The sequence below is a fragment of the Mesoplodon densirostris genome, chromosome 4 (assembly GCF_025265405.1).
Source record: "Mesoplodon densirostris isolate mMesDen1 chromosome 4, mMesDen1 primary haplotype, whole genome shotgun sequence".
NCBI lineage: Eukaryota > Metazoa > Chordata > Mammalia > Artiodactyla > Ziphiidae > Mesoplodon > Mesoplodon densirostris.
Window position 1 is genome coordinate 99,959,305 of NC_082664.1, and position 17,538 is coordinate 99,976,842.

Here is a 17,538-nt window from a genome sequence, read left to right on the forward strand (position 1 = left end):
ATTTGACCAGGATTTCCTCTAAGCCAAAATGATCCTCGTCCAGTATTGTGTACTTCAGAAGGGCAGGTCTTTTGCCAAATACAATGAATTTGAGAATAAGCTGATCCCATCATCACAAGAGTCAGAGAAGCAGACCCAAGTGATTTCATTATAATCAACTTTAAGTGTCTTACCCATGATAGGGGACTGGATTAAATTATTATCCAGCAATATAAAAAACAACAGTACAGGAATGTCATTCATACATACAAAAAAAGATAAAATCCCATATGTGGTATTATACCAGACCAGATCACAAAAGCGTAACAATTAATTGAAGTCCCAATAGCATAAACTGGAGGTTATCCAAGACCAAATTTTAGAATAAAAAGCAATGCCTTAGCAACCGTGCATAACTCCAATAACAGAATCCTCTCAATATTAAAAACTCTCACAAATCTGCCAGTTTGGTCAGGCTGTGTGTGTCTGAGGATCAAGGCTCGCCCAAAAAATACAGTTAGCACACACCTGTGGAAAAAAAATCTATAACCAGGCTCCTAAGCACAATCACCTCCAACCAGCAGGCCACAGGTTTCACTGTGTTCTGCTGGAAGACATGCTCACAGCCAGGGAGGCCCCGCAATGACTGACCACCTCCCTGCCTGCCCTGTTCATCCTCTGGTCTACCCGCCACACACACACATTGTAAGAGACTTCCCAGCTCAGGGCACTCTTTCCTTCCTGCCAGCCTTCATTTAATGGTTTTGTACCCATAGGTGCTAAAAATCACCCGCAAAAATCCACACTGAAAACCAAGCTTGAGAAATGTAGCAATAACCAACGCTTTTAGTACAAAAATAGAGATTTCCTGCCCATCAGATGCAAATAGCAAGCACAGATTTAAAAAAAAGAAAGAAAGACTGAAGATTGAGTATTTTCTCAATGCATTAAATATCCATTTAATTTAAAATTAAGCTCACTGTGCTCACTGGTCTTTTAATCAGCTTTCCAGGTCCTATTCAGACTTACCTGGGACAAAAGACTAAAAGAACCTATAAATTTATGAACCAATTTGCCTTAACTAACTTCTGAAGTGTTCCTGTCATCCCAAGCAGAAGAAATATCAGTGAAAACCAAAACAGGAATTAACACTTTGTAATCCATAAGGTTTGGAGAAATCCACAGAGACTAACTAGTGACTTAACAGCCCTCTGATGCTTCTTGATTTGCCAAAAAAAACTAATATGACCTGTATAAGGACCACAAACATCAACTTATCTGATGTTCCCACTGCATTTGACGAAAGATCTGGTGAAACTCACTTGGCTCTAAGGGCTGATGCCATCTGGACTGTCTGCAATCATGAACTCGCCTAAACTTATTTCAAAGCCAAACCCATACAAGTTATTCTGATATGAGGATTAAAGAGGGATGACAAAGTATCTGTCCACTCACACTGGTCAAAGGGACAGGTCATTGTTGTGTTGGCAACACAGCCGTTGAAAGAATACATCTGTCAAAAGTCATCGAGGTAATGACCCCAGAAGCATCAAATTGGTAAATTCACATTGCCTTTAGGCTTCTTCAATGCTGACACACCAAGGGAAAGCGAGGACTAACATTTATAGAGCTTTATATCCAATATAATTTTTAATCCCCATAAAAAGATATTATTCTCTCCCATTTCATTGGGAGGGAAGAGTTCTTTTAATGATTAAATTATTTAATATCAACATCAAGAGGTGGGAGAACCCAGATTCAAACCCCATCTAACGCCACAAATTGACTTGCCCTACGTCTAGCCCTCATTCTACAAGGAATACAGACTCTCTTTAACTTTGTTAATTCAACTGTCACTGGGCGTCTCCCATGTGCCAGGCACCGTACTCAAGGCACTGAGAGTACAGAAGTTTCACAGAGCTTATCCTAGGAGTAACACAGATAAATAAAGCATTAAAATAAACGGTTTTCAGATAGTGATTAGTGAGTGCTGTTGAGAAAAATAAAACAGAGAAGAGGGAACAGGAAATGAGTAGGATACAGTTTTAAATATGGTGCTGAGGGAAGGCCTCTGTGAGGTGACTTTTACCCAAAAAATGAAAGAGATCAAGAAAGCTAGTAATACAGATAATAGATGAAAGACCCTCAAACTGGTCCTAAAACTGAAAACTCAGAGTTCCGATGCTAAACCATCGAAAACTTGCTACATATAATGCCTCAACTTATTTCACACATTTAAACAAACTTACTTTACTTACTTGAGAACTGTGTTCTAAAAAAAGGAGCATATTACAGGAAGGCAGTCTTTTGGGTCAAAGTAAATGCACTTAAAAATCAGCATATACACCAAGGCCAATTTGGAGATCACTGGACTCTCTGCTTTGCCAACAGAATTTTTATCAAGCTTTCCCAAATGGAAAATTAAAGAATTGCACTATGTCCATCCAATCATTTCATCAAGGAATTTTAAGAGAGAAAACCCTGGAATTTCTTCCTTACCCAAAACTAGTGAGTGACCTTGCACAAGTTCACAAGTTTACTGGGCTGCTTCCATGTAACACAAGCACAACATGTGACAGACACAGTGGGACAGTAAAGGCTGCATGCCATTTGAAAGAGACCATGAAGAAAAGGAACTATCAAAACTCAAAGATTTAAATGATGTGATTTTAAGTATGTTCACCAACTCTGCCACTCAGTAGTAACCTGCTACAGTTCCGAGGAGTCATAAATTCAGGGAGTGTGAAATAATTACAAGCACAGTAATTAAGTATTTTTATTCTTCCCACATTTTGCATTTTATTTCAAAATGCTCAACGGAATAACAAATTTAATAGTTTGCTATTGTATAAATGTCACACGTTCACTTTACGTCAAAATAAGACTTAACCAATTTTAATGCAACTATCTCAATTATATAAATCTACACACTCCCACAACACCCCAATGAAGAAGTCTCAGGGTGCTGCTGATTATGATTAGACTTTGTGCTGATGATCCCTTCTTGCACTTTAACATAAACTATCACCATAGGGTGCAATGCACAAACCATCATCAGAATGTATACCAGTTTTGTACGAACATTAACAGTAGCAAAAGTTTTGGAATATTCTGCAATTCACTCTACCTGAAAATTACTGTGTAGAAACTCAGTCACTATACAGGATCACAGAGAAACTCAGGCAAGAAGTGATACGCCTGTTTCATTAGTTTGGGGGAAGTAAAGGACAGAAAGCACTTCTACCAACCAATGTGCCTGAGCAAACGAATGCAAAACCTTAGAAGCTACAAAAAAAAAAAAAAAAATTTACACACCTAAATAAAACTTGGTGTCAGGGCTTCCCTGGTGGCGCAGTGGTTGAGAGTCTGCCTGCCGATGCAGGGGACACGGGTTCGTGCCCGGGTCCGGGAAGATCCCACATGCCGCGGAGCGGCTAGGCCCGTGAGCCATGGCCGCTGAGCCTGCGCGTCGGGAGCCTGTGCTCCGCAATGGGAGAGGCCACAACGGTGAGAGGCCCGCGTACCGCAAAAATAATAATAATAATAAAAATAAATAAAAATAAAAAAACTTGGTGTCCACAACAGGTGTCAGCAAACATTTTTGTAAAGAGCCAGATGGTAAATATTTTAGGCTTTGCAGGTCATATGGTCTGTGCTGCAATATGTAAATGACTTGGGTGGGGCCATGTTCCAATAAAACTTTATTTACAAAAAGAAGAAGAAGGCTAGATTCAGCTAGTGGGCCACAGAATACCAACTCCTGGTCAAAAACTTTAAAAAGTACCTCTTAATAATCCAAAGAAGCACTATGTCCTCACTCAACAGTTTTATATGCCTCAAAGAACATTTTCATCTAAAAAAACACTTCTCAATACAGGAAAGGCATAGGGTGTGGCACAATATTCTCTAGATGAGAAATCAGATTAAATGGGTAGGCATCCAAGTTCTCTACTAATAAACTGTATGAGCAAGTCACTTAACTTGTCTGAGTCTCAGCCTCCTTATGTGTAGAAACGGCATAATAACTGCTGCCTATATTATGGAGTTGGTGTAAGAATCAAAAGCAAGTGCCAAGTACTAATGTAGAATATGTCTCCAGGGTATACTGTGTGAATACAGTGAGATGCCAAACAGTACGCATAGTATCCTCTTTTTGTGTAAGAAAGGGGGAAATAAGAATATATATTCATGTTTGCTAGTATCTGCATAAGGAAACACTGGAAGGATACATTAGAAACTAATAAAACTGGATATGAAAGGTGAGGGTCACACGGTAGAAGAGGATGTGGGTGGGAGAATGACTTCTTAATAAATCTTTTTATATTGAATTGAAAAAAAAAAAAAGTGCCAAGTAAAGCACTTAAGCACACTTGCCAGGCACAGAGTAGAAGCCACTGTTCCTTCTTCCTGGCCGAGTCTCTGGGTCTCAGTGGAGACTACCTCATAAAATACTTTGAAAAGTATAAATGGTTAAATGAAAGGCTTCAGGTAGCAAGAGATGCATTTCTGTCTTAAAACAAGTTGGTGGGTAAAGTAGAATTGCAAAATATAACAAAATAACCATAGTAAAGGATCTGGAGGAACAAATACCAAAATGTTAAACATACGTATTTCTGGGGATTACAGGGAACTTTCATTCCTAAATTATCAGTTTCTTAATTATAACTATTCAAACAATGAACAGATATTACTTTTGCAATCAGAAAGGAAACATTACACACAGCACATCTGGTTTAAGTCCCCGGTCATTCAGTGTATCGCAACTGACCTAGAAATGAGTAAAAAGACCTTTTTTTTCCTAAATGAAAACACTGAATAAATCTACAATCTTTACTAAAGGTCCCTGGAGCTAATAAAAGCAAAGCAATTAAAACAAGAATGTCTGCACCCATACGTTTGTAAACTTAAACCAAACTCACTATTCTTTAGCCACAGCCACACATTACACTAAACAAGCCTTTAACAGGTGCTCCACCCTTAACGAAATGCCCAAGGGGAGGTGGCGGGAGGGGGAGCGAATCACAGGCCCCCCTCAACACCGTATCAGGAAATTATACTGCAGGCTGCAAACTCTCTTGAACCTGTGAGCGTGGAGATCTCAGCCCATTTCCTAAGGACCAGCTGTCCGTCTCTGACAAACCTATCACTTCAATTGGTTTTTGCAAATGATTTTTGTCATCCACAACAGGAAAGCTTCTAAATCCACAAAAAAGATGTGCAGCCCCCAGTCTCATTAGGAGGAGGACAGCTGTTTGGGACACAGTCAAGTGTAAACAGAGTATTTTTACCTGCAGGGTACTTCCATGGCAAAATGTGCTTCAAATGAATTTCCCTGGCCAGAGACCCTGCTAAGACTGGGCTACAGTAAACCCTTCGAAACCCACAAACATTTGGGGCGAGGGTTAACATGGAAATGACAGTGTATATATGTCCATGCCTCTCTTTCGCTTTGTCACAGCTTACCCTTCCCCCTCCCCATATCCTCAAGTCCATTCTCAAGTAGATCTGTGTCTTTATTCCCGTTTTACCCCTAGGTTCTTCATGACATTTTTTTTTTTTAATTCCACTACTAAACGTAAGGTAGATAGATAGTGGGAAGCAGCCGCAGAGCACAGGGAGATCAGCTCGGTGCTTTGTGACCACCTGGAGGGGTGGGATGGGGAGGGTGGGAGGGAGGGAGATGCATGAGGGAAGGGATGTGGGAACAGATGTATATGTATAACTGATTAACTTTGTTATAAAGCAGAAACTAATAAAAAAAAAAAACATGGAAATGACAATGCATACTCTGGATTCTTGCAAAACCGTCAACATTCAGGTCTTCCTCAAGGAAAATAACAAGATCCAAAGACTCCTTCCTTCATTCCTAAGGAGTCTGGGCTGGTGGCTATAAACATGTTATGAACTGGTTGAGGGTGGGAGCCAGGAATTCTGAACAATAGAAAAAGAAGCACAGTACAAAGAGCAGATAGACTCTTCCTGGGGAGGATGTCAAGTTATACAAAAAATATAGAATACTACATGTACAAAATACATTTCCTGAATTAGGGACTGAGAAAATCTTACAGAAGCCTCATAAATGTCCAAGTTCTTCTGTTTAAAAAGATGCACTGATTAATAACTGAGCAGTTTGCTCTAAGCAGTGATTCTCAAATCTTAGTGCACATGAGCATCCACTGGAGCCTTCTTAAATAATGCCGACTCTTGCCCGGTCCCCTCCCCCCACTTCCACCATCAGAGTCCAAATGAGAAGACCAAACCTTGTGATGTTTTTGCTTTGAAATCATGGCCCACACTTCTGGAAACAATGGTGTTGAGATCCATAACACATGTCTGATTCTCTCACGGCACAGTAAAGCCTTGCTCTGTCCCACCGTCTCATGACACAGTACTTACTACACACCAAGAAAAAAGCAAAGCACTAGTCAGAACTGGGGTGAGATGGGAAGAGGGGCCTACTGCAGGTAGTCAGGACATGAAAAGAATGAAGAATCTAACAAAGTGCAATACTCACAGTAAAACAAAAGGATTCAGCAAACTAAGACAAAACCCAAGCAACAAAACACTAACACCCACATTCACTCACTTAATTTCTTCTTTAGCAGTGCTGGATTACCCAATAGGCAGAATGATCCTAAACTTAGGGCAAACATACACACGCAAAGTAATTATCATGGAATAAAAAAATCAGAACTCTTTCCACGATAATTAACTAATTAAAATAATTAAGAAATTAAACTTAATTTTAAAACTCTGACTTTCTTACACTCATCTTAGAGCTTGCTCTAAAATTCATATGGGAGAGTACACCATAGTCTTTTTAGAGCTTAAGGGCTCCTTTTCTTTATATATGTATATAATTTCTGCCTGGCACATAAAGACTCAATAATGGGAGATAATCTCATATTTCTGAGCCCTTAGAATATTCCACGTACAGCTAGATGCTGAGCTTTAGGGATAAACACCACATGGCCGGTACCAATTTCATAAGTGACTCATTAAGTAACCAGGTAATTTATAGTACAATATGATTAAGTGCAATAATAAAAATTTTACAAGGATCAGGAAGGAGCTATAAACTCTCTAGAAGGTGGAGGCCCAGACACAGCTTACTGGAAGAGGCCAACCCTGAGGCAATTTTCACCAAGTGGACATAGAAGTGTAGTGCAGAAAAAACTGCATAACCAAAGACAAGACAGCACAGTAAGTTCTTAAGAACAATACAGAAGAAATGAGAAGTGCAAGCAGGGGATGATGGGAGAAGTCAGGAGAGGCACTCATGTAAATTCACATGCCTAAAAGCTGCTCGGCCTCAGAAGCCAAGGAAGGAAGACAGAGAAAATATACAAACCAGTGGACACAGCTCTAGCGTAAAGAAATTATGGTCATACAATGGCACTGGCATCAACAAATCTCTGCTTTGTTTTTTCTTTTTCATTTTCTTTTCTTTCCTTTCTTTGTCATCTCTCTTTTTTCAAAGCTCAGGCTCAAATGTCGGATCATACACAACTGCAGGTTCAAAGATTCATTAAAAAGTTTCACTGGAAGGTAATCATGTAGCCTAAACTCAAACCCAGACAGAGCAAGTATCTGTTGTGGGTTACAACCAGTAAGGTCAGGCCAGAACCTCACCATGGCTTTCCTGAGGTGCAGCAAGCAAAGGCTGGCTTCCCAATCAATTTCCCCAGGCCCTGGGATCCTCATCCCAAACCCTAGCCAAATCCTGTCAGCCATGGAACTCTATAAACGCGGTCTCAGAAGCAGCCCACATTACCCTCCTTCCCCAAGTAGGAATCACTGCCAGTCTACCTGCCTCTGCTTGTAGACATGAGTGCCAGGGCCTTATCACCTTGAGAAAATCTCTCCATGCTCCATTTGCACCTCTGACTCAACCTTCCTAAAATGCTTCTTTCATTCTGCAGCTTCCTCTCTGCCTACATAGTAGTATGCAATCACATAGCAAGGTTCTTTGGGGGCACCAACCTCTTTTCTTTAGGAAGTTCTAGGCGATAGCACTAAGATCTGCCTTGCTTCAAGAAAGGGAGGGAAAAGCCTAAAAATAAGATGTGATCACAGTTTGGGGGACACATTTAACCCATCTTAGTTCTTCTAAAGGTGGAGCCCTGCACCCTAGGGCTCATAAGCCCAGATGCTGCATCCACAGACACACATGGGCAGCTTGGGACTGGCAGTTGCCAACAGAGAGATTAATAAGCTCACTACATTTCCTCTGCAAAATATTCACTATCATATTTATTTTACACCAACTCTCTATAAGCCACTTGGATAATAATGAAGATACTAAAGGAACAGATGACTGCACAGTGCCCATCTAGATTGGGGAAACAACCTTCTAGCATTTAAGAATTCTTGGGGGGGTGGGGGGGCAGGGGGAGGAGGCAGGTCCGAGAGGGAGGGGATATATGTGTACATGTAGTTGATTCACTTCACTGTACAGCAGAAACTAACACAACATTGTAAAGCAACTATACCCCAATTTAAAAAAAAAAATTTCTTTAGCAACCCCTCATAGAAGAATGTAAGGATAAAAATGAGAACGGCAATATAATTCAGAGAAGGAGACAGACAGACTTGGATTTGAGTTGTTAACTCTTGGCACTTCTGGTTGCATACCCTGGACAAGTTATTTAACTACCAGGCTTTATTCTCATGTGTAAAATGGGGGGAAATAAGAATAAAAGATGTGTGTAAAATGTTTATACAGTACTAAGGAACAAGAAAGTACTCAATAAATTAAGTTCCTGTTCTTACTGCCTGGAATGAGTTATGTGATTAGCCATCTCAGCACTCACCTTGCATCACATTCAACTACTCTACCATCCTAATCACTGCTGATGTCTAATTCTAAATAAAGGGCACTGATGAGGGAAACGGGGACCCCAACAGATACAGTGCTCTACTAAATATGCCCTCTATCTTTGGTGAACTCTCAGAGGCCATCCAGGCTCCCCCCACTACCCCTTCTGATGTCTCTGCATAGTGTTCAGTGCATTATCTATGCGGCCTTATTTAGCACTCCTCTCCCCTACCCCATACCCTCCTTTCCACTCAGCTCCTACACACACCATCTGCATGCACCATGCTCAGTCCAGTCCTCAACTCCTTTGCCTTCCACTTTGCTGATAAGCTAATCTATACAATCAGCAATAAGTCACACACTGGGTTTTATTTCTTTTACTTCTGTGCTTACCCTTTCTCCTTAACTTGTTTATTCTAGCCCACCACACCTGTATATGTCTTCTGTAGCACTCCTCCACACCACTATTGCTCCTGTCGCAGCATCTGGCATGGTACTGAGCACCCAATAAACACTAAAGAAATACCTGATTGACATGAACATCAGAGACAGAAATTAATCAGCTTTTCCGCACCATTTGATGGTAAAGGATCCACAGCTATAAGAACAAAAATCAATCTTACCAAAATATCTAAGGTCAGTCTAGTCCCAGAAGGCTTACCTAGTAGCTTATTAAGAAATCCAGCCTGGATCAATTTGCTTGATTGGCCAGAGAGGTAACAGAGACCAGAGTGGGGGAATTCAGCATCATTTAACTGGACAACAACCCCAAAGTAAAGGGGAGGGCAAGGAGCTGCTTAACACCATACTTAGGCTCTCGCATGATGACTCGTGCTTCAGGGGAGAGGAACACTTGCACATGTTATTTCAATCCTCTTTTGGTGTTTAACACAGGCTTGTGGTTTCCTGCAAAAATAGTTTCTGCTGCTTTGCAGAGACCTATACAGAGAACAAAACTCCAAATGGCTATTCCACAGGTGAGAATTTTGCCGCCAGCTGTATCCTGTTATCCAAAGGAAACGGAACTGTAAGCTGCCAGGAGGTCCAGATACAGGAGAGCAAGACCATAAATTCAGTAAGTGCTGACAATCTTATCCCTATGGTAATAAGTATAAACTTTAAATTTAGAAAAATTCACACACAGCTGTGTTTTATGTAAATTAACCTCAGCAGGGGTTAAAAGGGACATCCTGTAAAGAGACTGCCAAATTCAAGCCTTATACTTCCTTCATCCTCCCCAACCTCTATCATCCAAAAAGCAAGCAATCCAATGGGCTAAACCAATTATAAACTATTTGGAAAGACTAAATATAGGCAAGTGGGCGCTCACACAAATGTAGACATTACTGAGCTGGATGACCTAACCTGGACAAATCCCAAGGCCTGGAGTGGCTACTTGGTTAGAAATTATTTCACAGTGACACACAGCCCACCTTCCTGGTCACATTACATGACAAAAGCACTACCACATCATTCCCACAAGTGGCAGGCAGAGGAGGTATTAGAAACAGATGCTAGGAATGTCAATGTTAGCTTTTTAAATTGTTAAAATGGTTCTCATATCTCGAGGATAAATATTGCCTTCAATGTTATCTCCAGTAGTATGTCTTTAACATCTTGAGAACAATGGTATTTGAAAACATGAGAGGTGGCTTTTTTTAAAAACGAACTCAAAATCGGAGGAAAAGTTTTAAACAACAAAGACTTCAAGCAAAAGAAATTTGTATATTTCATAATTAAATGAAAATTCTACAAAATCAAAGAAACTCCAGTATTTTCAGCAGCCCGCTATTAGAGGTTTTGGGGGTTTTTTAAAATATTTATTTATTTTGTCCGCACCGGGTCTTAGTTGTGGCATGTGGGATCTTCGTTGCTGCATGCGGGATCTTCTAGTTGCAGCATGTGGACTTCTTAGTTGTGGCATGCATGTGGGATCTACTTCCCTAACCAGGGATCGAACCCAGGCCCCCTGCAATGGGAGCGCATAGTCCCACTGGACCACCAGGAAGTCCCTGTTAGGGTTTTTTCAAATATTACTTTATTAACTTCTTAAGCGAAAATTTTCTTTTTTTTTTTTTTTTGCGGTATGCGGGCCTCTCACTGTTGTGGCCTCCCCCGTTGCGGAGCACAGGCTCCGGACGCGCAGGCTCCAGACGCGCAGGCTCAGCGGCCATGGCTCACGGGCCCAGCCGCTCCGCGGCATATGGGATCCTCCCAGACCGGGGCACGAACCCGTATCCCCTGCATCGGCAGGCGGACTCTCAACCACTTGCGCCACCAGGGAGGCCCGAAAATTTTCATTTTTAAAGGAGATTTTCTATTCATAAAGCATCCCTGGCCTGAGTTATCCGTTAGGGAATCATTTTGTTTTTAAATCATACAATGAGCAGAGAGTATTTTTTAAAATTACTGATAAACTTAGTTTAGGTGGAAACAACTAGGTCCAGTCAACTAAAAGCACACGAAAATCATCACCCCTACATCTAACAATGTAGATGCCATACAGAACCATAACAAACTATAAAGAACCTGTGATAATGTGATTAGTAGTTTTAGCAGAGAATTTAGCTACTTAAAGACCAAAATGTATCCGTGTTCTGACATAACAGAACTGTTTCCCACCCTCTCACTATATGGGAAAGGTCTCCCTCAGTAATCTCTCCTCCAAGTCACACTGAAGGGGAGTCTAAAGGAACACTCTGCACTCATAGCGTCCACGGTAGAGGAGGAAGTGCCTATGCATTTTGAAAATGGTGACTTATAAGAGTTGCTGCTAATTCTGTTTGGATGTCAACAAAGACAATTCACTTTCAATTAGGACATACAGCTTCACAAAACAAACACAAGTGTATGACAACACTAAAGTAAAGAACTGGTAAGATTATATCTCAACTGAATCGAAAATCAACTACAACATGTTCTGCAAATTCTGCTAACTTGATCAGTTCATTGAAAAATGGTTTAAAAATAATGATTCAAAAGGCAGCTTTCCATCAAATTATTAAAAGTTTATTTATTGCCCGGCTAAATTTGAGTGATATTACACTTGTTCTGGATTTAGAAATAACAGAGTTATGAGAAACTTCAAAGGTTATTCCCTGAATTTCAAATTTTCTGAATTCCTCTTATAGGAAACTCTTAGAGGATCACATATACTAATTTTCCATTTCTTATTGTATCAGTTATTAATTTCCCCATTTGAACTAAGTTAAAACAAGATCGTTTAGCATTTCTAGCTATGTGTGAGTAGATAAGTGGCACATAACAGAAATGCATAATGATGAACTGTTTCAAGTAAATGTGGCAACAGACAATATTACTATGCACGTGAAACTTCAAATACCAAATATATTTAGAATACACAAAAAAATAGCTACAGAAAGTCAGGCATCTGCTACACAATACCCTTTCCTTTAAAATTACAATATTTCAAAATACAAAAAATATATATAGGTGTTTCATAAAATAAATGTTATCAAAGAATGACCCAAGTGCTACTAATTTGGTCATAATGAACACTTCAGTTGGCTACTTTTTCTGAAAATCTTTACAATCAAAAAGTAAATTGGAACTTATTTGCAAAGTAGAAATAGAGTCACAGATGTAGAGAACAAATTTATGGTTACCAAGGGGAGAAGTGGGGGTGTGGGATGAACTGGGAGATTGGGACTGACATATATACACTACTATGCATAAAACAGATAACTAATGAGAACCTGCTGAATAGCACATAGAACTCTACTCAATGCTCTGTGGTGACCTAAATGGGAAGGAAATCTTAAAAAATGAGTGGATATATGTATACGTACAACTGATTCACTTTGCTGTATAGCAAGAAACTAACACAACATTGTAAAGCAGCTATACTCCAATAAAAATTTAAAAAATTTCTTTTTAATTTTTAATTAAGTAAATTAATTTAGGGGAAAAAGAGTAAAGATTTCCAGGCATACTGTCCCCAAAATAAAACTGTTGCTTTGCAGGTTCTGTTAACTGGGAATGAGCGTGGGACTGAAGAACAGGTACCTGTATATGTGTCTTCCAAGAGCCCAGGCTGTCCAGAAAGCAATTCGATGTGGAAGGGATGACGAAGAGAAGATGTAAAAAGGATGCAAACAAAGGTATGAAAGGCAGCAAGAGGAAATAATTCAATTCAGCAGGTATTTGCGTGTGTACTCTAGACAGAGACTGCGGATAGAACAACAAACTATAAATAGTCCAAATAAACTCTCCTGAGAGCTCTGTGATCTTGGCTTTCTGATTCTCCACATAAATTAAACAGGTCCCACCCCCACTGCAGCAACGGTTGGTTCAGTGCTGGTTTAGTCAAAGTTAGAAGAGGGCCAGAACTCAGACTGTGCCGAAAGAATGAAAAGCCACGGTTGCTCCTAAGATCTGAGGTGGGAGACAGAAGAGGCAACACCTTCAACATGCCCCGCCAACTGATGAATGGATGAACTGCTCTGACCAGAGTAAGAGGACCACCCGGAGGAGGGCACTGAAGTCTGAGCCCTTGCCAGGTGTAAGACCTTTCTCCTCTGCATGAAGCAGCTGGTAATCACGGGCCTCTGAGAACCACTGTGGGTCAATCAAAAGTGGGCCGCTCTTCGGTACAGTAATGACACAGAGCAGATGTTCTATACACTTTGTCTTTCACTGGCACAAACCCAGCCAGGCAAACCTGACTTGGGACAACCAACAAGAAAAAAACACTAATGCAAGATGGAAAAGACTGGGAAACAGAATCCTTACTCCTTACTTTCAGCAACAGCAGAATCCTTGAGAAACTGAGGCCACTCAACTAACCACTAGTTTGGAAGCATAGAGTTAAAACCCCAGTGATATGAATTCTCCTTCTAAGTGACTTGAATAAAATGAAAAAGGTGTTTTCAGCTATCAAACCTTGGCTCAGGAACAGCTGACTTCATGGCTGGCTCTCCATCAGCAGAAAGTAAAATGGTGAAAACCACAAGCCAACAGTCTCAGCGCCTACCCCATGAGGTAAAAGCTCATAGGTCAATTTTTTTTCATAGTTTTAAAAATATACTCCTAATTCCTCTTTCTTTCCCTCTGTTGCCCTCCCCAAATGCCGGTACAAAACTAAAGATCGCATTCTAAAATAACCTCCAGAGACATTTTAAAAAGAACAAAACGGCCCCAGTACCTACTACAGGAAAAGCTAAGCAAAGATGAAGGCTGAAGACTGACTGCCGGCTCTATCCCACATTCCCCGAGCTCACCCTCCCCAACCTGACACATGACATATCTATGGAGAGACCTAGTCATTTTCTAGCTCGTATGTTTGCACAAAAATAGGAACACTAAATGTTCAGAGAAGAGAGTAAAAGGATTATCAACCAGTTCCAATTATACCAACTGATCTCACCCTCTTGTTACAAGCTGCTTCCTGGCCTCTGAAATCCATTTCTGAAATTCAACCAAGGGCATTTTTAAAAAAGTATTCCTTCCTCCCTTGTTCTCTCTCTCAAGCATACACTGGGAATACACTGGGTGGTAAACAAGCGCTCACTGGCTTTCAGAATTCATACTCACCAAAAATGTGTATATACCTCACTGACAGGTACATCATAGCCTCCTATTTCATTCCTCAGTGGGTGTTCTTCTTATTCTTCAACCAAAAGGCAAACATCGTAATTCTACCATCCTAACATCCTACAGCTTATCGGCTATGAAGACATAACGACCACCAACATCATCTTCACTGCCACTTACAGAAGAGTTTTCTTAATCTGTTCCAGGCACCTTGCTAATCCTCACTTAATCTATTTTACAAATGAAGAGATTCATGGTTAAAGTTAAGTAACCTGGATACGGTCCCACAGTTAGTAAATGGTGGGGGCCAAAATCTGAACCCAGACCTTAACCCTTAGACTACTACACTGCTGCCTCTCCTACTCTGTAGTAAGCCTCATGACCTCCGTTTCTTATTCTGTGAATGGAAGGGGTTGGAGTAGGTAATCAGGAAAGTTCCTTCCATCTCTAGCACATCATAATTCCACGTATAGAAACACTGGGTACCTTAGGTATATAAACAAAGGAGGAAAGGTGATTTTGCGAGCTGGGAATTAAACACAGTGAGGATGAGAAGAATTTCAATGGAAAATGCTTAGTGGAGGAAGCAGCATTTCACTAATTAAAGACTGAAGGGTGAGAAAGAAGGCAAAGACATGCTTGTTTAGAGCTTCTCTGTAGACTAATTCATCTGTTTCATCTCCCACCAAACTGAACCATTTTAGACTACTTTACAGAGGTGCCCTATTCTCTTTTTCCAAAGTAGTAGGTAACGGCCTACAGAAAAAGTCAGCTGCGTAATAAAAACAAGTAATGCAACTCAACAGACCAACATGTTCCTACCCACATCCAAATGGAGATGTTTACAAGCTTGATAATCAGCTGGGAATGGACAGACTCCCTTCTACACAAACGCAGGCTAACGTCCGCCAGCTAAAATCTGCTGCCCAAAAAACTTAGTTGCTGTTACAGGAACTTCTGAGAATATTTTCTCCTAAATTCTACAAAAATCTGATAAAGAAAATAATCAAGCTTAAAAACCAATGCCCAAGCTTCAAGAGAATGAACGGGGAGTCTTTCACATTCAAAACTGCAGTCAAAGTGAATAACGTTTCTGTTGGTACCACATTAAATTTTACCAACTGTAAGTACTAAAAAGAAGTACACCATCCTATCACTTCATGGCACATACTGCAAAGTACATTGGCTTTTCACATAGATAATCAGCAGTCTTGAAGTCTGCTACTAAATTGAACAGAAAATTTAAAAACAAAGCAGTTAAAAGCAAGATGGAAAGACCAGAGACATGTACTGTGACGTTCCATTATAGACCTTGATGGCTATCCTAGGTCAGAGCAAGGAACAAGTGAAGAATGCAGCCACCCACAGAATGCCTCCCCACCCAGTACAAGAGAAAAAAAAAAGAATACCACAGAGTTGGGGAATCTAAAAACTCAGTTATGGCATCTCCAAGGAGACACTCCTTCTTAGTTGATATTCAGATATGAGCTAACAGCCTCAGGCCTTGAGCTTTAACAAGTTAACAACCAAAAACCCCTCTAAGGGTCAGCATTAGCTGCACTTACCAATCCCAAGACAAGCTCTGCCTTTCAAGGACTGTAGTCAAAACGGAACTAGAAGCAAGGAAAACATTTTCGAAATCTTGCCAACCAAATCAACCTATTCCTTTCACTTTCAAAATTTTCAATTCTTGAGTTAGGTTTCCAGTACCTCATTAGAAGATATACACTATGGAAAGTTAACTGGAGATGACCGAAAAAGAGCTTCACTAGTTAAAAAGTCAACGAAAAGGGCTTCCCTGGTGGTGCAGTGGTTGAGAGTCCGCCTGCCGATGCAGGGGACACGGGTTCGTGCCCCGGTCCGGGAAGATCCCACATGCCGCGGAGCGGCTAGGCCCATGAGCCATGGCTGCTGAGCCTGCGCGTCCGGAGCCTGTGCTCCACAACGGGAGAGGCCACAACAGTGAGAGGCCCGCGTACCACACACACACACACAAAAAGTCAACAAAAAAATAAAGCCAGATTACCCTGTAGTAGACTACTGTGCTTACGGATAAGCAATTATAACTGAATAAAATATAAAAAGCTACCATTTGAAGGCACTGGAAGAAGATAAACGCAGACAGAAAGCTGAAAAAGGAGAAAAGTACTGGGTGAGATTCACTTTTACATTGCTTTTCAACAAAGGTTACTTCCCAGACCACTTGAGACAATAGACAGAACTCAAGCAGAAAGCAGCATTCTCAAAAATCTGCATGTCAGCTTTCCTCAGACCCTTGGTAGACTCCTGAATTGTACATATACTGAGGAGAGTCCAAGATTTCCAACAGAAAGCAAATCTATGAGGCTGAAAGAACTGAGCAGAGATCAAATTAAAGTGGGAGTTTGAGTCCAATCCAATTAGCTGCCTGCCAGAACACAAGTTAACATTTTTCAGAAGATAAAAAACAGAGTAGTCTCTAAAACATATCATCCACAATGTGTAGCATACGAAAAAAATTACTAGATATGTGGAATCACATATCTCATTTAACATCTTACTGGATACCTCATTAATAAATGAATTAGCTAAAATCTTCAACACATGTTCATTTTATATTTGAATAAGATTCATAACTTTACCTCTGAGAAGCCAAAGACAATATCCACAAACACATATCTGAAAAAGTACTCATATCCAGGATTTCTAAGGAACTCTTCCAACTCAGTATTAAGAGCCCAACTAAAAATGGAAGAAGTAGACATTTCACTAAATAAGATATATAAATGGCTAGTAGGCACATGTAAATATGCTCAATATCATCAGTCATTAGGGAACAGGCAAATTAAAACTACAGTGAGATGCACACCTATCAGAATCACCTCATATCTATTAAACAACTTGAATTCTTAGCTAAGTTTTATCACAAAGAAAACTCCAGGCCCAGAGAGGATCAAAGTGACAGGTACCAAGATAAGGGGAAAAGAATGATATCAATACCAAAAAAATGGAGGGATGGGGGGATTTTCCAACTTACTTTATGAGGCCAACATTACCCTGTTACTAAAACCAGACAAAGACACTACAAGAAAAAAATTCAAACCAAACCTCTGATGAACACAGACACAAAAACCATTAACATAATGTTACCAATTCAAATCCAGAAATATGAAAAAGTATAATACACAGTGACCCAACTGGGTTTATCC

The 17,538-nt window shown here is 40.3% G+C and overlaps 1 protein-coding gene across 8 annotated transcripts in view; it reads right to left on the minus strand.

Annotated features, from left to right (window-relative positions):
- The window catches only part of LOC132488556 (A-kinase anchor protein 13-like), a 371,872-nt gene that overhangs the window by 272,916 nt on the left and 81,418 nt on the right, over nt 1-17,538 (minus strand). The window lies entirely within an intron of this gene.